Genomic DNA, 27,033 nt, shown 5'->3' with positions numbered 1-27,033 from the left:
AATCACCTTTTCTCCATTGACCTGACTAGCACAGTAAAACCTGAAGCTGTGGTTGTCTTTCTGTAAGACACATGTCCTGGAGTTTCACGCCAGTTGACGGGAGCTTTTGCTCATATTGGCCATAGTCACTGCTCTTATCTTTTCTCCTAAGCGTTATCAATATTTTTCTTTTCATCAAATGGCTTCTTTTTCTCTTTCTTGATCTCTGGTGGTTCACTCGCCTACCAAATATGCAGCAAAAGCTCAAGCATTCACCCTGATGATCTTGGATCCATATTTCTTCCCAGTCCCACCACTCTCCTCATATGACCCCAGTTTCTGCTTTCCCCATCCAAGTCCTATAGCTAAAAAAAAACACCATCATTGCAGTGGCTAGCTGACACAACCAGATAAAAATGACACAGCTCATAAGGAAAACTTGGAAGGCAAGCCCTAAAGTTTGGATTGTACTACACAGGGAGTTAAATATTATAAAAAAAAAATGTACTCTGTCCAATAAAAAGGTTCCTATGGGTTCTTGTTACCCCCGTAAGGATTAAAACCTGTGCTTAAGCCGGGCAACTTTCCTGCTTGATCATGCCATAATTTAGAAGTTTGCTGAGCTACAGCTATTTGCAGTTGTTAGACTGAAACGTCCTTTCATCTCTGCAATCTCATTCAGTCCCCTAGCATTGTGGGGATGCAGGCAAACCACTATAAATAACTGAGCCTTTTCATGTCAGCTGGTACAAATACCAGCCACTTCGAACAATCTGACCTTTCTTGGGGATCTGACCGATCTGCAGTGGAAGACGGCTAATATCTGTCAGGATCTTCCATGGTTAAGGTATATATAAGAATTGCTAGCTGTTTGTGTGAACTCCAAACGCTTTCTGGCTTGTTTAATCTGGCTTTGTTCTGTGGTTAAAAAATGAAAGTAACGTCCCAGTTAATGATTTTTGATGAAACCCATTATTCTCACAGCTATTTTCAAACACCATGGAAGGCAAATAGATCTAACACACCTACAAGACTAATATTTTAATAAACTAACAGACAGTGGTCCAAAGCCATGGTATTTTTTTTCTGAACTCATGTTTTTAAATGAAACTCTGTGAGGTTACCTTGGCATTCCTCTGCTTGAAGAAAGCAAAACCTAGAAAATAAACTGCTGTTGGTGTCTCCTCGAGTTCATCTTCAACTTCATAATTAGCAAAAGCTGATGAGGGATGTTACTGTAGAAAGTATTAAATGATTATGAGTTTTCCCTTTCTTCCACACACCTGTTAAATGGAATGTGATAATGCCTCTCTCTTATTAATATCTTATGAGAAAAGTCAGAGGGGATGTATCTTTGATCAAGAGCTATCCATTTTTTACTTACTTCTATACTTTATTCTGGAATATAGGATTAATCTTGCCTCTGTGAGAGACTGAAAGTATTGACCTTGTTCTTAGTCACTGTAACCAGAAAGCTGATGAAAAAAGAATATGGAAATAGAACATGGAAAATAGTCTAGACTATTTTAGCTTTGCTAGAAACTTTACTGAGATTTCAAGAGGGCTTTTTGTGTCTGACATCCCCATCTTCATTCACACTGTAGCTGAGAGGTTCACCCCCAGCTGCCCCATTTATAGGAAGCATAGAAAAAAGGATCACAGTTTTCACCCACAGGGAGAAACAGCTTAGAGAGGTAAACCTTGGAAAAAAAGTTAGTGTTCAGAGTGTGGGGCACTACCTGGCAGGAGCAAGAGTGGCTGTATCTAGCTCACCAGATTTGTTAGGTTTCTTAAGCCACTTTGCAATCCCTCAGGAGCATAGTGCATCCCAACTATAGACGGTCATTTGTTTCAAGATAACAATTTTCCAAAATATATAGAGAGAGCAGAAATGTATATTGATCTAAAATACATTTCAGACTTTTACCATGTTGTTTATTGGTGTTTTTCTCTTTCTTTTTGTCCTTTTGCAGCTTAAAGACAAGTTGCCTTTATTTATACTTAGTTGAGAAGCTATGTGCTTGAGGAAAATACTTAAGAGCACAGGTCCTCATTCTGTAGGATCAATATATCTGATCTGGGGCTGCAAGATGGATTCCCTATCATATCCTTATACCAGCTCTCAAGCTGCTTAAAAGAAAGCAAAGCAGTGCGATAGTGAGAGTATTTGCTTACTTGTTGTTGCAGTGTAAAGCTGGAGATAATTAAATTATTGCCACATTATCATAGTGCATGCAAAATCACATTGTCTTCAAACAAGTAGATGGTGATGTGAAATTTGAGGAGCAATTCAGTGGTTTAAAAATACAATAGATTTGAGGGACATCAATAAGGAAAGATGAGAAAGGACCACAGGGAAGAGGATCAGCTGGAATACTTCCTCACCTCCCTGCATTGCTTTCCCTGCTCCCTAGAATGAGCAGGGAGCAGGGAAAGTTCTCCCACGGATCTGGAAAAAACAGGGAGCTCCAACTCTCCACTGAGCTGGGCAGTCCACTGCCAACACAACCACTTAAATCTTAGCTCAGCTCTTCCCATTGAAGCTGAAGGTGCTCGCAGCTATGTATTGTGCTCTAGTGAGTGGCTGTGTTTTCATGCTTGCCCCTTCACAGAGAATAGACAAAATTTCCAGGCAGATTTCTCACAGACTGTGCTGCTGCTGCAGCTCAAGCCAGCAGCTGTAGCAGGGAGCACAGAGCAACCCCATGACCAGCATTAGCAGTGCTCACTCTATTAAAGACAGCCCTCAGAAAATGAGAGAGTTACTGAATGTCAATTAAAATGCTTCAGTGATTTAAGTGGGCAACTTCCATGCAACGCTTTGTAACACTACACCCCTCCGTCTTCCGTTAACGGCACTGCTCTTACAGCAGCCCCTAGTAGGTGAATTTATGCAACAGCATTGACAGTGACCTTAAGGAGCGTTCATTAAACTATTCTCCTTGGCTGAAATTCGTAACTCTATCTGCTTCCTCTGCAGGAGAGGATGAAACAAGGAGAGGACGGAAAGAACAGCTCATTGACCACCCAGAATGAAGGAAGATCCTGAAATAATTTTGTTAGCCTTGATTGTTCTTGGAGCACACAATAGGAGAAAAGGAGATTAAAAGTTAAAAAAGCAGGAGCTGTGATACCTGCAGTGGCTAAGAGTCTACTAGTATCTAACAGCAGGCAGAGGGATCTGACAAAGTGGGCAGCATTCTGTAGACTGATGTGGCTCTGAGTGAAAGCGATGCTCCTTTGCTGCCACTGCTGTCCCAGCAGCCCACTACCAGACGCACCACCAGCACCCACCATGCTGAAATGCAGCAAAGGGTTGGGAAGTGACATCCCAGCAACCAGCACCACCCTAGTGAACATTTCGACAGCTGTGCCTGTTAACGTATGGGAAAGGGTGACTTTTGTCACTTGTCGCATCTCAGGCACGCTGCAAAGTTCAGCTGAAAGCTTTTAATGGTCCCTTGATGCTGAGCAGGCAGATACTGAGAGATAGAGAGCATAATAAACTTTCAGTATATGATCTAACTGTGTAACACATCAAATGGGTATCTTAACTGTATCCAATGGAGCTCAATGGAAACAAACACACCATTTCAAACCAGACCACACACAGCAAGATAATGCACATGACTAATTTTGATGACTGATTTCATATAAATAATGCACCAAGACTCCTAGATGCACTATAATATCTCTTCATTCCACTCCTTTAATTAACTCCTCATTGAGACTCCAACTGGAAGTGGCTAATAAAGTGTTTGCTTTTTACTGCTTAGATTAAAAGTACATCTTGTCCTTACCGAAAGCAGTGAAAAACTGCATGAAACTTGGGTAATAACCTGCCTCAATGCCATTTATAATAATGTCGGCATTATAGCTCTTAGCTGGGTGGCAAAGGAAGAAATAGCAGGTGTAGATAAGGAGTGGGAAGAGTACAGTATTATGGTCGCTACATGTTGTAAATTGCTATGGGAACCAAACAGTTTTGTTCTAGATCAGTTTTACCACCTACACGAAAGGAGAATAAGACATAGATAACCCTACAGCTGAGTTCTGTTCTGATGTCTGGCAATGTTTAAATGAACTCATGAAGGAAGTGTTGAGTAGTGAAAGACAAATGACCTTTTCCATCTGGGAAAGGTCTTAAAATCTTAAAGCTGCAATGCCTGTGTTTATCAGGAGAGAAAGAAGGAAAAATGCAGGTGAGGAAGAGAGAAGCCAAATCCTCACTATCTGAATTCAAAGAGAATGGCAGGATTTAAAAGAGCTTGTGACCTTCAGGAAATTGATCCTGGTGTTGATGGATCACTATATATAGGACACAAACTATTAGGTCAGCTGTCTCCTTTTCGCTGAAGAAAAGGTAAGGTTTCCTACCCCTCCAAAGACAGAAACTTTAAATGGCTTTGAATTAAGCTATTTTAACACTTATTACACCATTTCCAAGTATCTTCAAACTATTTTGCAAATAAAGCAGACAAGTAGGGCAGATAAGTCCTCCCAACCTGTCATTACTGATGGAAAAACTGATACACAAAGATGTGACATGACTTGTCCCGAAAAAACTCCCTAAGAGGGACTCTCATCATTTGCTTCTCAGGTATGTGATTAACCACCAACCACCTTTCCCTTTTAACAGGTTTCATCAGCTTTCACACTGGAACTGTGCAAAACCACAGATTTTAAGTATTTTTATACTAAGCTATCAGTTAGTCCAGGTTTACGCAAAACAGTGCCCAGGATCTCTTTATAGGTCTATAAACCTGAAAGGACCTATTTGTGATCTTGGGCTGAGATTCAAGTTTAAAAAAAACAGTGAAACTGGGGCCATTTTTTTCATTACTTCCAAGCTCATAGTTCCCATATTCTACATCTGAATGTGCCTGAAGGGCTTGCATGGAAGGCAACTTGCAGATTTCCAAGGCTTTTTTTTTCAGCCTTGATGCCAAATTTCAACTGTACTCTATTGAGGCTGGCAGCCCCTCAATGAAGCATTCGTAATATTACCATCACAGATACCATTTGGATTGGACCTTCCAGGACACATTAGCAATCAAAGTCCCATTTGCAAAATCCATCTGTAATGTGTATTGCCCCTCTATCATACCATGGTGTAGGAGAGCAACATATTATAACAGCAGTATCAAAGCTGGATAGGGGAAACTAAAAACAGCAAACAGAACAAGAAAAAATAAATAATGAAAGGATTACCAACTGTATGGAACATAAGTTCACTATGACTGTGGGAAAGAATTCATAATCCCAGGTTTCATTCAGGCCATTTCTGGGAACAAAGGCACCTGTATTAAAAACAGTTTTGTTGGTTTTGGCAAAGTTTGATCAAATAGAAAAGAAAAGAATAGAAAGGATAGTAGAAATCTGATTATCCCTGGCCATGTAAGTCTAGGTGCTTCGTACATCCTCTACCCTTTCCACATGCTCTTTGGCATGACCTGATATTCTTTGGTTTTGCCCTACATCTTTTTGATTGAGTGAAAGCTTAGATCTGAAAATAGCCTTGAGATGGTAATAGTATGAGCATGAGAGAGCATTCTGTAGTTGGAGTGAGCAGGCTTCACAGGGGCAGCCCTCCTACCTGCCAAGTCTCACCACAGTCTCCTGTCCCCTGGATCCCTTTGGATCCCACTCTGAGAAAAAAATCGGTCACATGTTCAGTTAATTTTAAACTAAAAACCAACCAGAAGACAACTAGGGTTAATAGCACTCATTTAAATTAGAAGTTCGCCCATATATGGGAAAAGTCCTTGGCAGGGTTTCTCAGCAGCTGGAAATGCACATAACTCCTCTCAGTCCATAGGCTGTTTTATAGTAGCTAAGCACCTTCCTCAGTGCTTCTTGCTAGAGGCATCAAGAAAAACAGGATAGGAAAAAGAACAAATATTGGAATTATTCAATTAAATGTTAGCAAGACAAGAATAGCTGGAGACAATAGTAACTAGTAAGGAGAAATGTGGGACTGGCTCAGGATCCTTCCACAGCAAGGTATGGAATGACTGGGGACCATCACTGTATGGGCACCTTTCCTAAAAATAAAAATGTAGCACCTTAACATGCCCCCAAAGCCCAAAGCATTTTACAAGCAGAAAGAAGTGCTGCCAGCTGAAAGTGTCATTCACTACTGAACTGTAGCGTGGGGTGAAAAACAGCATCTATTCAATAGCTGTTTGGGACAGAAAGTGAAAAACAGCATGACCATTGAAACGGCAGGAGGAATTTCTGGTAGGCAGAGCGCAATTAGCCAAGTTGGCCTGTGGCCAGGACATGGAGGTTAGTCATCTCCTTTTGTGAGAAGTACCATCAGATCTTCAATGACTAAGAGCATTCAGGACCTTGGGTTTATGTCTAATCCAGAACACGGATAACGATTCTAAAGAGGAAACGTCAGAGGCGAGTATGATCATAAACAGGGAGGATATGCAAGATAGCTTCCAGATAGAGGGGAAAAACGGAGTTCTAGGCACTGGCCAAAACAAACAGAAGTCACTATGAGTGGATGGGGGTTATTCCAGGCTACTCTGTGAATTACATCAGGAACCGACATTGCCCTTCGCATGGCTTCACAAAGTTTGGCTTTAACACTTGAATGTCACTGGCGAAACGCAACAAAAATGCAGCACCCAGGGTCAAAGAAAGCCAAGAAGGAAACTCAAGGAGAAAGAAATTAGAAATCTGATTTCACTTGGGGGAAACAATTAAGAATAATTTATCAAGGATGAACTAATGGATCTTTATTTTCAGAGGAGAGCTTTGGGCAATTTTAAGGGTTTCCCACTCTCAGCTTATATTTAAATAATAAATAAGCATCTAAGTTCTGGGGCAAGCTCAAGGCAGCAATTCATATAGTTGCAACCAGGCTGCAAGAAATGGTTTTCCAAATTGAAACAATTAGAATAACCAGCATTGCTGGAGCCAATTCAGATATTCCACCATCTTTTCAGAAAACATACAGGTAAATTATTTCACCTAGCATTATTACTGGGGTCTGTTCTGTTAAGACAGGGGAGTACCCCAAAACATACATTTCTGAAACTACAGAATTAATCAGTGACACATCATTTAGCAAGAGAGTCTGTAATTGTAAAGTATAAATCCTGAAAATGTAATCCTGGTGGATTTTCAGCCATTGACAGACTGAGCAAGCCTGGATACACATGCACTTGTGTTGAAATTTGTCTATGGCTTGTGTTTGAGCTGAAAGAAAGGTTAAGAATCAAATCTGATGCTTTTCATCTGCTTCAGACTCTAACTAAAATGCAGAACCACAAATCTAGCCCTAATTGTTTATTTGAAAACCATTATGCACTTTGTTTGAAGTACAGCCTTTAACTCAAGCTATTTATAGGGATTGTGTCTTTCTCTATCCATTTCACACACACACTACAGCAAAAGGTCATTTGTAAGTGTATATCAGAAGTGGAAGACAGTGAAGAGGCATGCTAATCAAACTTGCTCCTAACCACAGTTGTTCAGAGTGGAGCTAGATACTAATGTATTTGACCCTTCAAAAGCTTAGTGGCCAATTAGCTTTCTAAAGGCTAAGATGAACTGCGCCCATTTACTGTGCATCCAGACATTCAACTGTCATGTTTAACAAGCATCAGGACCACCTACAGCTGCCCATCAAGTCCTTTTGCATACATAAAACTGAGGCTGCTCACATAGTCACTAGGAAAGAAAAAAGATGCAAAAAGCACAGCTTGAGCTAACTTCCACAAAGCAATGTAATTTGCAAAACTTTAAGATTCCACTCAGTTCTGTAATTTTCCAAAGTTTTCCTTGAATCCTTGGGAATGGCTCCAGAACATCAGTTCTCTTTTCTGCACCAAAGGCAAGTCTTATGTTTCTTTCCTTCCAGAGCACCACAGTCATAATCCATAGAAAACCTAAGGTGTTCCTTGACATCTTCATTGGAAAGATCGTTACTAAAATGCCAGACCACATCTGGAGATGCTCACACGCTTGTTTGACATGTCTACCTCATGTTTCCCTCCATTCCACCACAGCATGCTTGTCCAGCACTGGATCCCATCATGTAAGAACACTTCATCCCATCCATAACTCACAAACTGGCAGTGCAGATTTGCTGTTTTTCTTAGATACCTAAGCAAGCTAGCCAGGGTTCACAAAGTAAAGACAAAGTAGATAAAAACAGAAGCAGATTATCAGAGTCTCCTTATATCCCTCCGTGTCCTTCAAACAATGAACACTTCTGAGATCAGCAGGGCTGATAGCACAGCAACCAAATGGTACAGTTGTGAACACCCTTTATCTGAGAAATTACTGCACATACTTAGTCAGCTACTTGTGAAGGGCATTTATTGGTCTGGTACCAAATCACTGAAACACTTAACATATTCTTAAGTCACATATGTCCCACAAGTGAAGTATGTCTTTGGCAGGAAGCTGAATCCAAACAGACTTAAACGCATGCTTAAATATAAGCACATACGTAAGTGTCTCACTGAACTGTGGCTGTGTTGACATTCGTATTACTAGCCAAGGTGTCAAGCAGAATCATACATTAGTTTCTTCTCTCTCCCCATTTACATTTATTTTATACTGGAGCCTTCATAAAGAGAAGCTGCACTTCATACCAGGAGGGCACTACTAATCAGTCTTTTATAATAAAGAGGGAAATTAGGTGAGAAGCACAATGGTGACTGAAATTGGAGAGAGATGTTGATGTCTTATTTTTAAAGCCCCTAAATTTTTACAAAGTGCTGCATTTTAGCCCTTGGCACCAGTGATTATACATACGCACATGCATTCAGCTACTTTGAGCTAAAGTTTTCTTTAAAAATTTCCAGTAAGCCAAACTTAATGGAAAGTCAGGGATGTTTGTTTCACAACTTAAAAGGAAAGTTTCCCCTTTTTAAGTAGCAAAGCAAGAGATGGGGAATGTTGCTTTTTTTCTCAATATATACCAGTTATACTCTTGTACTCTCAAAACTTCATACGCTTTTTATGTTTCTCGGTTGAGCTGCCATGATCTGCCTAACGACTTCTCAGTCCCGTGTCAATCTGAGGGCTACATCTAAGGCTCAGCCATAATTCATCAGGATCAGATGGCAGCCAGTCCTGACTGCACCTCCTGAGAGCTGGGACACTTCTCACCCGTCATGGAGCAAAAACAATTATCTGAAGCTATCCACCTGCTCCAGGGCCACTTTGTCAAATATGATACCTCAGGGGGTGATGCCTACCTGTCATACCGATTTTTTGGATGTTGACACAGTGGTTAGAGTGAACATCTGCTGCTGCTACTCCACTGTGATCTCATTTAGGCTCTCCAGAAGCAAAGATGAAAACATGTTTCAGTGCCTCCCTCCTGCCTGCTCCACCTGAAAAACCCTCGGCGTCTCATCTAAGCAGCTGAACAGCTGTGACCAGATGACACCTTATCCCCTTCTTCTTTGAAACATCAGTTTAATTCCCAGCTACTCACCGAATCCTCACCACTAGTGGCATTCCTCTGGCTACCTATCTGTGCGTACGGACATTTTCCCATCCTCTCATGCAAATGTCTCAGCACCCAAATCAAGGGGAAATTAGACCATTTGCTCTGTAGCTAATGGAAACTGCAGAGAAACAAACAAACAAACAAACAAACAAAAAACAAAAACAAAACCCAAACTGGCTGCAAATCACAGTGTGAATCTCCAAGTTTGGTGTTCAACTTGTGTTCAACACTTGGGAGTGTGCTGAGATGCTAGGACAGGATAAGGGACCTAGTCAGAGAATCATAGAATAGAACAGTTAGGGTTGGAAAGGACCTTAAGAACATCTAGGTCCAACCCCCCTGACATGGGCAGGGACGCCTTACACTAAATCATCTCACTCAAGGCTTCGTCCAACCTGTTCTTGAGCAGTACCAAGGATGGAGCATTCACAACCTCCCTGGACAACCTATTCCAGTTCCTCAACGTGATGAAAGCAGTGGGTTACAGTCCTTGCTATAGCTGCATGCATCCAGTGAACTATATAGAGCAATGCATACTGTTTCTTATCTCTAGGATTTGCTCATTATTCAAGGCTTGTGGCTTTTAGGTGCTTTTTGTACTCTTCCTACCATGTTCCAGTTGTGCAATCAAAAAATAGCTCCCTTACAAAGCAGCTTGATTGCTTCTGGTTGAATTGAAGAACGGCACAGAAGACAAGATCCACCACTGTGTGATGTTACTGTAAAAGAGACATAGACTGGGTCAGGGAAGATAATTAGGCTGGGTAATATAGAGAGAACAATCTATTTGGGTACCTGCTCACAATTAACCTGTGGGAAGCTGTCAGGATTAGTTCTCACTCTGGATCTCAGTCTAAATGACTCTTTTGGGCTGCAGGAATGAAAACTCAAATTAAAACAGCAGCCCTGTTGGGCTACAGGCTTAGATGTGGCATCAACACTTCTTTTCCAACACTGACAGCAATTAAAGGAGGATGGCAAATGCTTTCTCCCAGTAGCTTCTTGCTTTAATGAGCACCTTCTCTGCATCTAAGATGTAGCTGCCCCTCTAGACTTGGAGACCTTCTGTGTCATGCACAAAGCTTACATACAGTGTCACTCAGTAAATAATAAATACAGCAATATAATCATAGCTACCTATGGGGTAGACATTTTCTCAGTATGACAGCTTCCAGGAGTTCAAAGCCTTGCATGAGCAGAATACACAAAGACTGTGTGTGTTAACTAATCAGCGTTTCCATCTCTATGTGATCATTTTCTAAATTGCCATTAAAGAGGCACCAAGAGCACAGAAGATGACACTCTTCTGTCTGGGTGCTGTAATCACACTGAATGCATCTGAGCAGACAGCATAGCAAACGGGCACTGGAGATTTTAAATATCTTGGTTTTCATCATCAAACATCGCAAGCTAGTTCCTGTTTCCTTCTCAGTCACCTCTCCTGACTCTATCAGGCTATTGATGCAATGCTGAGTGATATGTGGCAGCACGTTACTCTCAGTGGAGATTAATGATTTCTTTTTTAAGGCTCTTAAAACCCCCGTTGCCTCTGGGTCTCTCAGTTGGTAAAGTAGCATGTCAAAAACTAATGGGAAAGTGTGAGACGTGACATGACTTTATGAGAAAAGCAAACTTGGGCCATGGGAGATGGAGTTTGGATTTTGACAGCAAACTTTGTTGTTCTGTTTGTTTCTTCCCCCTAAGAATATGCTTCTATTTTTAAAGCTGAATGCATTGCTGTGATTCATGCTGCAATTGCTACAGTAAATCAGGAGAGACTGCACTTGTGTTGGACCATGCAAAAGCACAAAGTGATGCTGGTTCCTTCGCATACTGACTAACCCCATATGTCTGCTGTGCATAAACACCACTACCTGCCTGGAACCCCTTCAGCCCTCAGATTTCCATTTGCAGCTGTCTCCAGCGTGTCGCAAGAAAAGATGATGGATGGACAGAATTTTATTTCCATTAAAATGAAGCCAACTAAATGTTTTCATCTGCTTTATTAAAAAATACTATTTCTTGCTTTGCTTAATCTTGAAAAATGCAGCATGTTTCTGCAGCTGATTTTGCATTTTATCTAGAAAATGGGTGCCTGAGGTGGAATAATTTTCTCTGGGAACAGAGCAGGCTGCAGTTTTGACTTTCTTCCGATGGGTAGAGGGCACCCAGTGTGGGAGAAGCTGATAGTCCCACAGCTACCAATTCCTCAGAGGGTTCATACTTCATGGTTTGGGCAAGATGACCCCCAAAGTCCAACAGTGAAGGCAGTCAGGGAGACTGGAGACCCTCCTGTCAACTAAGCTTTGCCATCAGGCTTGCTGCTCCTCTTCCTGACCATGTCCAAGCCCTGCAGAGCATTGCTCTCCCTCCTTGAGGGGTTTCTGTAATTCCTGCTGTTGACACAATTCGTAGTGAGAATCACTTCCAGAAGACTGCTGGAAGAGAGCTCTGAAGTATTTGGATCTGATGGGATTGGGTGGCAGGGAGGGAAACACATTAGAAGCACAAGAGCTTGGCATCTAACACAGGGGCCTGAGGGTGTCAGATCTGAGTGAACAGCTGCTCTATCACAGTATCTGTATAACTAAATCTGTCCAAAAAACACAGTTTGTCCAAGGTTCTTCTTTACTTTCATTGTTTCTTCTACTTCTCTCTTGTTTTCCCAGAAATAGAACATGACATTTATTTTTATGGACACCATGATCTTATGGCTATTCCCCTGTGACGGGGTAATCTGAACACAATTATGTTCTGTTGACAAAAAGTGATAAAAGTGTATTGTGTCAACACTCTGAACTAACAGATTTGTCATCTGTTCTACTCTCAGATAATAGAAACAGAATTAGAAAATGCTCTGACAGACTCTATTCTCTTCTGTGGTTAGGTAAGCCTGAGCTCTGTGCTTGGTTACTGTACCCCAGTGTTCTCCATCTCTGTCTGCCTGTGTTTTAAATTCAGGTATGAATTTTGTTTGATGGACTCCTTTTGTCAGCTTATAGCTTATGTGCTCTGAAGTAATTTGACCTAAGTTCTCCATTTCACTACAGTTCTGTCACTCCTATTTGTTTCCATGGCTTTAGAAAATCCAACTTTTTTGTGCATCATTTTTTCTACCATGCAATTTTCCTTCTAGAAAATGAATTTGGCAGTAATACCTGCATTACATTCTCCCTCCAGCTGACTTCTTCATGAGTTCATGGATAGCAATCTACTTTTCCTGAGACAGGCACCCACATTTGCTGTATATGTACAGCCAGCCCTAAGCTCACACAGTTTTAGAGGGAAATATGTGCATATAGCATAACATACAACACCATCGTATGCTTGGTCTGAAGACAAGTCTACACTTCCAGCTCTTGGTTAGTTGGATGACAATTACTGTTTAAAAGCTAAAAGAATGATGACATCATTGAAGCAAAACAGAAAAGGCTTTTTCATGGCCAAAAAGAAAAGCAATTTCCAAAATTTCTGTAAAACATCTGGGTTTGTGGCTGTGACTCCTGCACTGTTAAATGCCATTAAACTGCATTTCCATTCAAAAGGGGCATGTACATGCGTGTATATTAAGGGTTTCTAAAAACAGGAATCAATAGACACCAGGTACAAATGTGGAATGAGTCAAGCATGATAGCATTTGGTCACCTGACTAGTGCCTGTCTGAAAAGATCAAGGATATTGCCCCACTCATCAGAACAGAGGAGATAATAGGTGCCACGAAGATGCTCTTAGCTTACGTATTTGGTCCTTCCTCAGCTCATTTGCTCAGATTCCAGGTTAAACACTAGGTCAGAATGGGATTCCTAAGAATCAGCTTTTTCAGGACCACAGACATTAGAGTAATCCCACATCTACTCTAATTCGAAGTGCAGGCTGAACTCCCTCTTTCCTCCAGTCAAGACACTACAGCCCACTTTGCTCCTCAGCTTCTGCAGTGCCCCAGAGCATCCAGCCACATGGAGCTTGTCCCTGCATAAGCAACATTTTGCACATACATTTCCCTTGGTTTGGTACATTTGTTGTTTGAACAGAAAAATGCAATCGGTTTTGACAGCAGGGTGAAATGAACTGAGTATGTGCACATGAAGAGTTATTGTTTACTCCCCTCATCCAGCTCCTGCCAGTGGAATTTTTTAGTGTGGGAGTGGAATCAAGGCATTTACATCCTGAAATGAGAATAATGGACTGAAATAGTGGTTTAAGGTGTTTTGGCACCATATTCTGATACCCATAGCAACCTTTAAAGAAAACTGAGCTGGACATTGCAATGGAAACTTAGCACCATCTACAATTTAATTCACAACCCAAATTTCCCAGTAGAAGCCACAGCTCATTACCACACCTACAGAACCACTCTTGAAAGAGAGCACAGATCTGACTCCTGTTCTCCTCCTCCTCTCTGACTGACAGCCAGACTTGGTGTTCAACAAAAGGATGCTGCTGTGAGAAAACAGCTAAGGAAAAAAAAAGGTGCTAAAGTTCTTTTCAGAATTGACTTAGAGCATGAATATATTGTGTAACGCACAACTTTGAATAAAATGAAGCAATACCAGTATGGACAAAAGTTTTGCTTACCCACCAGGTTGGTCCTCTCTGTGTTATTGCATCTAAGCCTTATCAAGTAAATCTTGAATAAATGAATATTTATCTTGTGTTATCAGTGACTGTTTTTCTATCCTAATGTATTTGGCCATATCACAACAAGTTATTTATACCTAGTATGATTTATTTTACCAAAGCCACTTGGTCTTAGCTGTAATAATTGTGTATGGTTACACTCAAGATTATTTTTGGGGTTATCATTTTAACACTAGTCCACAGTATCTTAGAATCCAATATATGCAGCTTGTAGCACTTGAGTGTTCCACTGGAGTCAATGAGGCCATCATTCAGATGCTTAAAATTAGGCATATGCTTAAGTGCTTTGCCTTTGGGATAAAGAGCCCATTTGGGACTCTTTGGTACTTAGCTCTGATAAAATCCATCAATCTTGCTTAGATGATTAAAACAAAAGCATCTTTCTCAGAACTTCCAACAGATGTTTTCATAAATTTTAACATACTTCTTTTCCCTGTCTCATTCGTTTCCAGTACAAGTATTCCCTTAAAAGCTGAATGAGGAAATCTGTAAACTTAATGGAGGAAATTTATTTGGATAGAAAGACATCTAAAGAAATATAACAGCACTTGCAATGATCTCTGGCCAAATTCTGCACCCATTAACTTTCTTTATGCCTTTTCCCACTGCCAGATGTATCTGTGCAAATGAGATTTTCCAAAGTAACTATTGTCTTCTCTGAATCCCACAAAATCCTTTCTAATAGTCTCTGAGCGGAGTTTTTAACAAATCAAGTGAGTGTATAACTGCTCACTCCATATGTCTGAAGTGTAACTTCCTTCCACCCACCCCATTTCATTCTGTCGACAACATGCATTTTGTCAAACCTCGTACTGCAAATCAGTCAATGGAACTGAAAGACATTTCAGCACATTTTTATCAACAGAATGCAATTTTGTGCAAATCATGCTGTCAACAGGAAGGAATGCCAAAAGAAAAGTGAAAGAACCCAAACTCATTTTGTCCACAAAAAAATAAATTACAGTTTGCTTTAACTTTGCACATGTAGACAAAATGGAAATAGCAAAACTTCCCCATCTGTGGACAAAATTAAGATTGATCTCTTAATTTAGGAGACCAAATGGTATTTGGTAGAAAATTACTAACACCATGAAGGACAGCTGAGATGCTGAGTCAGAAGAATTTACCCAGCACTGTACACATTTCACTGTTTTCGTTGTATCAGTGAAATGACACCTGAAATACTGAATCCATTGTAGAAAAATATTCAGTGATGGGCTCAGTTACAGAAAAGCTAAAGAAAAACACAGGTGCTATTTCATTTTCCAGTTGATGAACGGCTTGGATTGCTCAGCAGGTGCACGTCCAATGGACAGTGGTCTGAAGCCATACAAAGCCTCACAGCTTTGTGCCATAGCTGAGGCCACCTTCTATTTAACTCTGTTGTGATGTTTTCATCCATTTGAGCTTTCAGTTTTGCTCTTATTATTACAAAGCTTGTTCTTTTGGCAATCGTCTCTGTACCTCAGAGTCCAAGACAACCTGGCACACTAAGGGCTGGCACCACACAACACAGCCCTGTGGTCGCTAAAGCTGGGGCAGGTCAAAGCAAAGACTGGTTTCAATAACTGCCTTGCAATTGTTCTCCATCACAGGACTGAAAACAGTTTCTACTTCCCAACAATTAAAGGGCCTTTTTGCTGGTCCACACCAGTGACAGGATTCCTCCCTGGCCCTCTGTTAACGCCCTAATACCTAGGCAAAAGATTTGGTTTCCCTAAAGATGGAGTGAAAATAGGCCCTTGGAAAAAGATTACAAGAGGACATTAGACCATTTGTTTTCTTACACTTACTCTGGTTTGACTTCAAGGTATGCTCAGCTGATTTTAAGTTTATTTTTTATGAGGATTGCTGTTCAATTCTCTTCAATATTTTGATACTGGTTTTCTATGGACTGAAGTTAACTCTTAATATGGTAAAAAATAAAAACAAATCACCTTCCTTTGGAGAATTGCACTGTGTTTTTAGATCACCTTATCCCTTCCAGTTCTTCAGTGAATTGTTCAAATAAGGCCTTGGAGAACTAACAGTCCCAAAGAGTTTGTGTGGGGCTGGAGGAGCAGAGACAGTGACTGTTATCCTGCATTTTAGAAATCAGAATGAGACTTACCACAAGCCATTTTGGTACACACTGTGGGGGATAAGAGATAATTTTCTCCATCAGTCCCCAGTCTTTACTGGGGAAAGCAGTGATCCAGCCAAATTCCCCAAGTCCTGCTCATCCACAAGAGAGGGATGCACAGGGAGAAGGTACGCATTGTGCAGCATTAAAAATGTAACTGCTTTGAGGCACAGGCCAACACGCTGACACCAAAAGCTGGCAGCAAATATGTCAGAGGGATCACGAAGTTGGCATGAGAGGGTTTCAGCTAATACAAGAGATTATTTTCAGGGCCTTGCTGCTTGCCAAACACAACACAAAGCTGGCCTCAGAGAGCAGCACTTCTGCTGGAGCCATAGGGGGTGGCAGCGGAGCGGAGCAGAGGCTCAGGGAAAAACCTGCCTTGGGTTTTTAACTGGGACAGCACTAGGGCTTTGCAGGGACCAGCTACTTTTTGGCTGTGTGTAACTGTTGTGTGTCCTAGCTAGTCTATTTGCAGTGGTCTGCCTAAAGTGCCTATGGGTTGAGTCATGTTTCTGTTTCTGATTTTTGTGCTCACGTTGGCACAGTATCAGAAGGGGGACTTGGTGCATCACTTTGGCTCCACCAGGCTGCTCAAGTGAATTCCAGATTTGAGAGCTTTCATTTTTGTCAACATCAAGGACCATCTCCTGTTTAATCCTTACCTGACTTTCTGTGTCCAAAGCAGCCCTGAAGGCAAGAAAGTACTCATTAAAAATGTAGTGTCACTTTAAAAGTGGTAGGTCGATTCAGTGGGAAAAAGTATCCTGAGGAATGAAAAAATAATTTCATAACATTTTGCTGTGTATTTCTTATGGTATCTTCTTGCCGTTTTGGTTGTGCTGACAGCGCTGCATGTCAAAAGACGGATTCATATCTGTGAGGCACAGACAGCAAGCACTGCAAAGAATTTACTTACTTTGGATCAACAGAAATTTCCTCCTTTTAAAAGCTATTATGCCAAAACCTTTCTGAATAAGTGACTGAGGGCAATGGTTGCACCTTCAGCATGGCCATCCTTGTCCACTGACATGAAATATCTTTACCCTGATTAGTTCTGCTAGCATCTGGGACAGGGCTTTTTCATAAGCACAGTGGACAAGAGACTGATACTCATGCATCCTTCATTGCCGAACACATTGTACTGTTGCAGTCAGAATCAAGGTCTTGCTAACTAGCCTGTTCTTTCTTTACATGTTGACTTCAGCTTGGTCCTGTCCTGCCTGTGTCCACACAAACCCACCTTTTCAATGGAATTCTGAACAAAAGAGCGGAAATGAAGACCTGGGAATTTCCATGCTTTTCATGGCTATTTCTTGAATGTTACACAATTAACTCACAAGGAAAGCTGGAAATCTTACATCAATATGAAATTACAGTACTCAGCTGTAGGACACCTGGAAATCAGATCAGTAATTATTAACCCAGAGGTGGATTGTACACTCCCTGCTGGAATTTACCCACATCCTCATTCATCAGAGACAATAAAATTATGGCAGTGGTGATCAGAAGCAAATATTTAGATTGCAACCTGTGTTGCTTGCCTATTATTCTGCCAAATACAGCCCGTCAGCACTTTAAACTTAGAGTGAAAAATTTGGCAGACTATAGAAGAAAATGGGGAGAGGATTTCAGTGGTTACTTCATGGCTCCACAGCAACTGCTGCAAAAGCCATGCTTTGTGCATTTTGCTGGGAGTTCATGCAGCATCTACATCAGTTCCACCTTTTCATCAAGGGAGTACAGGCCCTTGGGTGGTTGAGAACAAGCTGCTTACAGAAACCCATGAACTTTCCATCCAAGTAGCTTGCTGAAGTTCACCCTACTCCACTTACTGTCCATCATGTCAAGTAGATGGTTGCAAGGCCTCCTGGACCATCTTGTGATAAACATGAGACTTAGATGCAAGCACAGCTGGCTTGTTCTAGCCTAATCTGTTGAGTGCACCAAAAATTCTGAGTTGCAGAATGAAACTAAGTCACCCCTTGGTACAAGTTTGATAGTAGGGATTGAGCTTCTGGTTTGGAGATGTACTTACCTGTCATTGTAAACATGCCATTGGAAGAAAAAACCTTATTGTTGTTATATGTAATAACAATAGTCTCCCATACCACTGTGGATATGCTGCTGTTGATATGCCAAAGCATAGCCAGGAAGGAGTAGTAAATACACTGCTTTGCAGAGCTGTACAGAGATATGTAGGAGTACAGAGAACATTACACTGTTGAAGACTTTAGCTCACGAACCTTCTGCAAAAGATGGCTATTTGTATCGAAAAGTTGAACTCCTGGTAATAGAAATCTGGAAACCTGCTCATTTGTGTTTAAATAGCAAAAGCCAGGTATTGACAATTTCTCACAGAAGCACAGAACTGTTCAGTTTGGAAGGGACATCAGGAGATCTCTGGTCCAGCCTCTGGCTCAGAGCAGAAATAACACTGAATTCAGCCTAGTTTGCCCCAGGCTTTGTCCAGCCCAACCTTCCAAATGCAGCCTCTCTGGGAAACTCTCCTGATGTGGACAGGTCTCATGGTAATTTTTGGTTGGTTGGTTGGTTGGTTTAACTCTTTTTCTAGTTGGAACCTACCCTTGTTCAGTTTATCACCATTCTCTCTCATGTTCCTCCCATTAACCTCCTCTCTCTTAGTTGGGGCTGATTTTCTTGCATCCATGTTACATGATAGAAACTTTCAGTAATGGGAATCAATCAGCATGCCCCAGTAATTGTAAGTACACAATGGAGACACCAAAATGCAACTTTCATGCAGAGGTATCTGTTAAGCAGCTGATTAATATATAGTGGCATTATGGGATAGTGTGGCCCCACGAAACCTAAGTGATTTACTGTGTTTTGATGCACACCAGGAATCTGTAAACCCTTTAAATGTCTAACCTTAAAAATATGTTTATCTTCCAAACATGCAGACCTAGAAAATGGTCACAGGATTTGATGCTGGCACTTTTCATTGCTGGGTTTTTTTTGTCATAATAAAATCAGTCCTGCTAATCACCGTTCATGATACTTATTGCATTTGAACTGCAGTTCAGATGAAAACAGTTCCTGGTTTTATTCCTGTCCCAAAATACCTGCAACTGAATTCAAAGATGTATTTCTAACCGCATCCTTTGCTAAAACCAGAGTTCAGTTCCCTGATGCTAGCAGTTGGATCGAAACCTGATGTCGCATCAGTCTTGGCAATCTACAAATAAACAGTAACTTTCAACCAAAAACCACCTGTATGCTAAACTATTTCTTCAAAAAACAAATCTGGAGCAGATATCTGAAAGACTGGGCAAATCAGCAGAGCCTGGCCTCTGCTTTGCTCAAACAGCTGGCATTCCAGGAAAGATGCCAATAAAGGACTATGGGGTGATTTTTGCCAAGTTGAGTTTTTAATTCGTGTAGTTACACGACTGAATGCAACACAGACCTTTAAGGTTCAAAAAATGAGAAAAGAAAATGGAAGTTCACCAAAATCCTGCAAGGTTTATCTGGGGTGCTTTGGTTCATTATTCCCCTTGCCCTAAGACCTCTAAGCCAAGCTGGAGTGCTATGGAAATGAAATGGAAACCAAGGTATTTTGCCATGAAGGGTATTAACAGGGGCTGATAATGTTCTCACATGATTTGTCGCTAAATTAAAATGCTGGGACTCTTCTCTGCCATGTGAAAAGATAAGCCCTGCAAAACTAAGGAGAGTGAAGGCAGTGGAAAGGGATGGAGCTTCCAGCTCAGTAGTCATGATGGTTTATTCATTAGAACGGAGCTAGTGAAAGGTATTTTGTAATCACCTCCATTTCATGCTTTCCTCATAGTGCTTTTACTCAGTGGTACAAATCGCTGCCAGTGCACTTGTGCATATGATCATTTCCTGGGGTGCCTCTGGCGTTATACTTGCTTTCTAAGGACAGTGCACAACCTGTGTCCTGCAGAAAGCATTGCCAGTACTCTTACAGAGCAGGTGTAGCCAGCAAGCTCCCAAGCACAGTATTTTAATGAGCAGGAGGATTTCCTCCCATGTCTCACCCAGGGCTTCTCAAAGGCTCTCACTTCACATCTGAATTGCACTCACCTCATGCATCCAGCAGATTTACACCTGTTTGTGGAGCAAGCCAAGAACATTTTGAAATCACCTGGCCTGTAATTTTGGCCACCCTTTACCTGCTATGCATTTCCCTGATACATAGAATGAACTCATTCAGTCCAGCATTTGAATACACACCTCTCTTTTCCAAAACTGCTTGGCCTATTTTAGCATAAGTTTGAAGGCGTCTCTTAGTACAGAGAGTCATTGAAATGTACAGCACCGTTAAAGCACTTGCAACCATCTGCATTGCTCCAAAACTGATTTATTGAAAGGGATTTGTGGAAAAAGGTGTTTAACATGCCTACTATTCCAATATAAATGACAGTGCAAAGCTGATCTGCTTTCTGGTTTGTTTGACTTACACATTTTATATGGCATGTGTCCCTGGAGGAATTTATTAAAGCTCACTCACAATGACAGTATGGGAAGAGATACTGTGGCCTGTTGCCTGCAGCCAGGCATCGGTTGAATTCCAGGTCTGACAGTGCCACATACTGCTGTGTGACCTCTGGAAGTCACTTGTCCTCCACTAATTGGGTTGCCCAGGTGAAAGGTGACCTCAGGCCCCCCTTCCTCTCTCCAACAGCCCCATGCACTCATCTAGGTCAGTTCAGCACTGCCTCCCTTGCTGCCTGCACTGCCAATTGCAAACCACTGACATCCAAACACAAGGAGCACCACTTGTCTCAGAGGCATAGGATTAATTAATTTGCATGGACAATGGCATTTTGGAGATGCCGCACTCTGTCTAGTTGCCAGTGACTGTAATAGGTCCCAAGTGCATCTTATTCTCTATAAAAGCAATGCTGCACAGACAAAAACATCTACTGGCCCTAAGACTGCTGCATTATTACTGTGGCAAAAGCTTGTCTGGTGACAAGAGCCCTTTGAAGTCAAAGGCTGAATCAGCTTCCAGGTATCAAAGGTTTGTTCTGGTTGCTGCAACGTGCAACAGATTTCTGCTGCAGTATCTCTGGGTGAACCTATTAATTGTATTAAAGGTGGGAGCAGAAATGTGAATGCCCTAATGGTGAAAGGGAATTTTTGTGAAACTCATCCCTGTGTGTCCAGAAATACTTCAGGCAGGATCCTCTCACTCAGGAAAAATCTGAGGATGAAGATGTGAGAGTGATTTTTCTCTGGGGCTGTCCCTCAGGTTCAGCCTGTGTTTTCATGTAAGAAATCTTATGAAAGAGACTGCAAAAGGCTGGAGAACAGAGACCTCAGAACAAAACTAAAATTCAAACGTGAGGTAAGAAAAGGGGAGGGAAATGTCAGGATTTCTCTGGGGATCCCATAGGAAAGAGCAGGCGTTACCTGCTGTGGCTGTTTCAAGGCGTCAGGTTGTCTTCACCCACCCTGTGTGACAGAGAGATTCAAACTGAGGCAAAGAAATACACCTGTCTTCTTCAAATCTGTGGCAGCATCACGTTAGCCTTTTAAATGGTCCAGCCACCCAACTGGCACCATCTGCATATCTCTGTGCAAAACTCTAACTGTGCAAAACACAATAAACCTCCAAGCTGGCACCATGAAGGAAGCTGCAAAGAGCTTACTAAGCCAACAAGGAATTCACCTGTCAGAGAAAGGGAAAAAGGAAAAGATGGGGGGAAAGGAATTGCAGTATCGCAGGGGGAGCTGTGACAGTGTGGAGAAACGGGGCTTAGGAAAAGCTGATGAAGCAGCATGGCAATAGAGGACCTGCAAAGGGAGGTGTTAAGAGACAGGCTGTTGGAGAAAGCAAAGAGTAAGAGACTGCATTGAGAGTAAGAGACTGTAAGAGACTGCACTGAGAGTCATTCACTGCAATGAGAAATGTCACCTTCTGCAGGACCCAAGTACTAGAGCGAAGCCCACAGCAGCACCAGAGCTTGTTTAGAGATAGCAACACCCACCTCCATGCAGACAGGCTGCCTTCGTCACATACAAGCAAGCTGCTTTGTGTGGCTTTCAGTCACACCAGTGAAATTTTGCAGCCTGAGAGCACTGTGTAGGCATTTGTTCAATCATTACCCAAACATGCCCAGCTTTCTTGTCTAATGCCCCACGATTACAGGTCCCCAGTTGGGGGACCTGTGCAAAGCTCCCTATGTATGTTTGGCATCCCTAGTCACAACCACACTGTTCCCATCCACTGAGCTCATGCTACTGCTCCAGTGATAAACAAGCCACTGGGTTTTGCACAAAAGCAGACCCTTGAGAAACACAGGTGTAGGGCTGGAGTCTTACATGCAACGTAGTGATACAAAATAAAGAAACAGAGCAGTCTGCAGTGCTTTCTCCATTCTTTCTATCTTTCTCATTTCCTGTTGCTATGCTGTTCCCCAGGCAAATACAAAAGAAACAGCTTCCTCAGCCACAAAAAATGAGATTATTCAAAGACCCCCTCTGTCGTCTCATATTTATTGTGATAGGCAGTGTTAGAACTGTTTGACAACAACCCAATTATTTGCAATGAATAGAAGCGGGATAGGCAGGCAATTATCCACTTTACCCACGTGAGAGACTCCCATATTCAAAATCCACATTCAGAGAGATCCACATTATTTCCAAACCATTTTGCATATTTTTAATTACCAGCCTCAATTTAGCTGGATGGTTATGACTCCAATCAGTGTGCTTTGGAAGGGCTGAGCACTTGGGTTTAAGCCAGGCATGCATTGTCTCATTCACATCAGCACACTAATCTGAGTATTTGGACTGGTTTGGTTACATTTTAAGAGGCAGCCTCCAGGATGGTGCACATCATAAGAAAAACCTGATTAAAAATTTTAATCGCAATACAAGAAATTAGGAAAATTCCCTCAAATACAGATTTCAACAAGGTGGAAAGTTTATATAAAAAAAATTGAATTACATGGAAAATTTCTATTGTATGGATTTTTTTTGAGCATTTAATTCTTTTAATAACTTCAAAAAAATACTGTTTTTTCCTATGTAAATGTTTTTAATTGATATTTGAAATATATCTACTTAATATTGTAAATATTTTGAGCAACCTGAACTATTCTTTCTGGAGGAAATATTTCCATGGGTTTGACTTTGTTTGTTTACTGAGTGACAACATTTCACAACTGCATCATAGGAAGATGAATAACAAGTTTCTACACTCTGATGTAAATATATGACCTTCTGTATTATTTGCTCCCAAATATGATCTTGAATTGCAGTCAAATTGGAGTTAAAAGGGGAACGACTAAGTAATTTTTACTAGCTTTCAGCTGAATAATAGCATAGTTCTCATGAAAAAAATGATAAATCACAGCTTAGGTCGTGGGACTGTTCACTTTTAAAATGAAACTAGACTTTTACACCCACTAATGTGTGTTACCAGACTATTCTGGCTGTAGGAATCCACATTTCCCGGTGTGAAGATTTCCAAGTTTCAAACTATCAGTAATATTCTTAACTCTTTAGCTGCAGAAGGCACAGGGTTAGATAGGATTCACACATTACATTTTTTAAGAAAACCTTGATGAATTGAATTAAGGAAAAACTATTATGAAGCATAATTTAAAACCTTAGAATCAGAAGTCAAAACAATCTCTATTATTTTAAGTGGTCTTGCAACTGGGAGAGAACTTTACTCATTCTTTTGAATGGACAACCTCGCCATGCCAGTACCATCATTTTAATAAAGTTATTCCTAATTTGCTGAGACATAACAAGGACCAGAAGTCAGTCCATGGTATTCTTTACAGCTTCTTTAAGCTTTTACCTTATCTAATTCACACTTAAAGCACTTTGAAGTCGTTACGCATCTCAGAGCAACCAGGCTTCAAGCACATAGGTTGCTCCTGAATGAGCAAATCTGACTTCAGCATGAAGTCCTCCTTATGCCAGCTGTGAAGATTGAGTCAATGAGATTAAAGGATCAAGGGCAAGGAATTCCCACTGCTACGCCTCCAGAATATAGTTTGTCTGTAGAAATACTAATCAATTCAAGCATCTTTCTTATGTACTTCTCTTTTTCAATCTTATTGCATGCTTGTCATCAATATTTATCAAAATGTTGACTATGCTCTGGATAAGCATATCTTGGCTGGACCCAGACTTAGGACATCTCCCACATTCTTGTAGGATCTCTGATAATTCTCGTCATCACCAGTTATCCAAGGTGCAAAAACACAACTTCTGGCTCCAAAGGCAACACACAGAGCCTGCCTGCCTGCCTGGGTCACACTATAGCCTGGATAGCTGCAGATATTGAGAGCCTGTAGCAAAATTATGCAGGAGATCCCAGTAAAAAATGAGCAGATCTGTTCCATATTTCTCTTTTTATTTCCTGTGGTAGTATGTCCTTAAGGACACATTTGTGGCCAAATATGACATTGCCTTGTCTGTGCAGCACCACTTTGTGATCTCCCCGCGTGTGTTTCAGGTTTTGCAGCACTGCAAGCTGTTTAAGGTAATAAAGACAAAACTCCATTAAGTCGAAGAGCCTTATAGCAGCTCTTAAAAGTTTCACTGTCATGACTATTATTTAATTTTTATATTCTCATTCTCCCAGAACGCCAATAAGAAAACTTGTTCAGGGAAACCAGGCTCTATATTTGCATATTTATCCAGTAACATTGTGGGTAACATTGGCTTATGTTATACAGTGTGTTTGTTTTCATTGTGCGGATTTCATCTGCTCAGGGGGTTCAGTTATTTGACCTATATTAATATTTCATGGTACAAACACTTAAAATAAAAATCCAGGCACAGCCAATGCTTTTGGCAACTCTGGTTTAAACATCCCCCCCTTTATTAAAACCTGGCTAGGTTTGAAAGGTTTTGATTTTATGCAGGGATTGAAACAAGGAGCAGTACTTTTGATGACTGTTTCATGACTGAATATTGTCTTGGCTAACATTGTACATCAAGTCTAGATTGTAAGGACCTTTGTACAGTTCTTGGATTTTCTAAGCAGAAGAGATCTGCAAAAAAATGAAAGAGAAAAATTTCAGCTGGAATAATAAACTCGACCATTGTATCAAATCAATGTCTGTTTTTACTTTACAGACAGCCTAGGCCAGTATTTTAGCATGGGCAGTTACTGACAATGTAATAAAATGCTGTCTTCCTCTTCTTGGTTTCCCCAAACTAGTAACTTCTTCAGTTTTTCACAGAAAACTGTAAAATAATATATTATTCAACTAACTCTGTCTTATTCCAACACAAAGTTATCCTGAGTTGTCTTAGTCTCCTGAATTTCAAACAAAAAGCAATCCTTCCTGGCATGCCTGTAAAAGAAAATTTACCCTAGGAAAAGGGTAGGTTTCTTGGCATTAGGATAAATTACCTGTACAGTACAGTTCAGTCCATATATTTTTTTGCTGTGAAGCAGCATGAAAGCAAGTGAATGGCTCGCTATGTATCAACCAGCTGCTTTTCAGTACCTCTTTCATTAATCCAGCATATCTCAGCTTGCCTTTCACTCCTTGCACAGTGAAGATTATCCGTGTGTCTACCTTCCATGAACAAAATGCATGCTTTTGCCTCGGGCTAAGGATGTGTAGGGAAGTGGAGGAAAAAAAAACATAAACCAAGCCTCTAAAGAAAGAAAAATAATGTTTTTTGTTACACTCACAGTGTAACTGTATAAGAATCCTGAAAGCTGATGACATAAAGAAAGAACTTAGAGCAAAATGTGCAATCAATTTGGATATGATGCAGTTAAAGAGCACACAAAGGCTTTATAAAAACTAATGAATTGATTTAAGGCGCCACTGGGTGATATACAATGACATATTATTTATGTAACCTGTAGTTTACTGTTCACATAGTAATTTTCACCTCCCACTCTGTCAAATAGAAGAAACTTTTTCACCTTAAATCTTAGATGATGATGAGACCAAATAGCAGGAGAGGATGTATAAATGAAAGTAATTTAGTGAAGAGGGTTTGACTGACATGAAAAGACAATAAAAGTTATGATAATGTTAGGGATATCAAAGTGAAAGCCAGGTGGGCAGACGAGAATAGGCAAGTTCCCAAGTCAATCTGAAAGGCGTTCTTCAACACTGGGGAAAATCCAGCCATTTATTTTGCAGCTTATCACTCCATGGGTCAAAAACTATGTATTAAATTTGGAGCACAAAGACCCACCTTGTCTAACAACTGTACTTGTTGTAGAGATGGGCAGGAAGGAGGGGGTAGGGACAACATTTCAAAAGCTCTACACATACTCTAGAGAAGATGATTTGGGATTTTCTGTCTGAAAAACAGACTATTTGAACCTCACCTCTCCTACTGTTCAGGGAGGCTTATATTAAAATGCCCTTCTCCAGTGCTCATGATAGCTATTGATTGGATTGTGTTTGCCACTGTTTCTGTTTGCAGGGTGGTAACCACTGTCTCCATTGAGGAAACAGCATGGCTCCCTGAAAATGTTCCCACATGGGATTGCAAGAGCTGGATTTTCAGGATAACTTAAGAAATGAAGCTCTGAAAATTATCTCTCGATTTATTAAGCTGCCTACCCAATGCTTAGAGAACACATGGCTTAGCCCAGCAACACAGTCAATCTTCAGCTGGAGTGATGCAGTTTGGATACGGCCCTTACAGATAGTAAGTGGCTAAAAGCCAGTGGATCGGTTCCCAAAATCAAAGTGCTGCCAGCCTGTAGAGGAGCTGGGCTGTGTGGGTGACGGGTGCCAGGAACAGAAGGGTAACATGTTGGGGTCCCATTGCTGACGTGGTTCCCTGAGGACTTCCTTGCAACCCAATAGGAACTGCGTCG

At 41.1% G+C, this 27,033-nt stretch overlaps 1 long non-coding RNA gene across 1 annotated transcript; it reads left to right on the top strand.

The window, feature by feature from the left end:
* Window positions 1-413: 413 nt before the first annotated feature.
* LOC133214281 (uncharacterized) lies at window positions 414-14,107 on the top strand. Its single transcript, XR_009726073.1, has 2 exons — window positions 414-826; window positions 11,225-14,107. It is a non-coding gene; the product is annotated as an uncharacterized LOC133214281 (long non-coding RNA).
* Window positions 14,108-27,033: the final 12,926 nt, after the last annotated feature.

Source organism: Neopsephotus bourkii, unplaced genomic scaffold (genome assembly GCF_033783945.1).
Source record: "Neopsephotus bourkii isolate Nb327-2 ecotype Australia unplaced genomic scaffold, CSIRO-AGI_Nbou_v1 NB_882, whole genome shotgun sequence".
In the NCBI taxonomy this organism is placed as follows: Eukaryota; Metazoa; Chordata; class Aves; order Psittaciformes; family Psittacidae; genus Neopsephotus; species Neopsephotus bourkii.
Note: the sequence above shows the minus strand (reverse complement) of the source record. Positions and strands in the feature narration are given on the sequence as shown.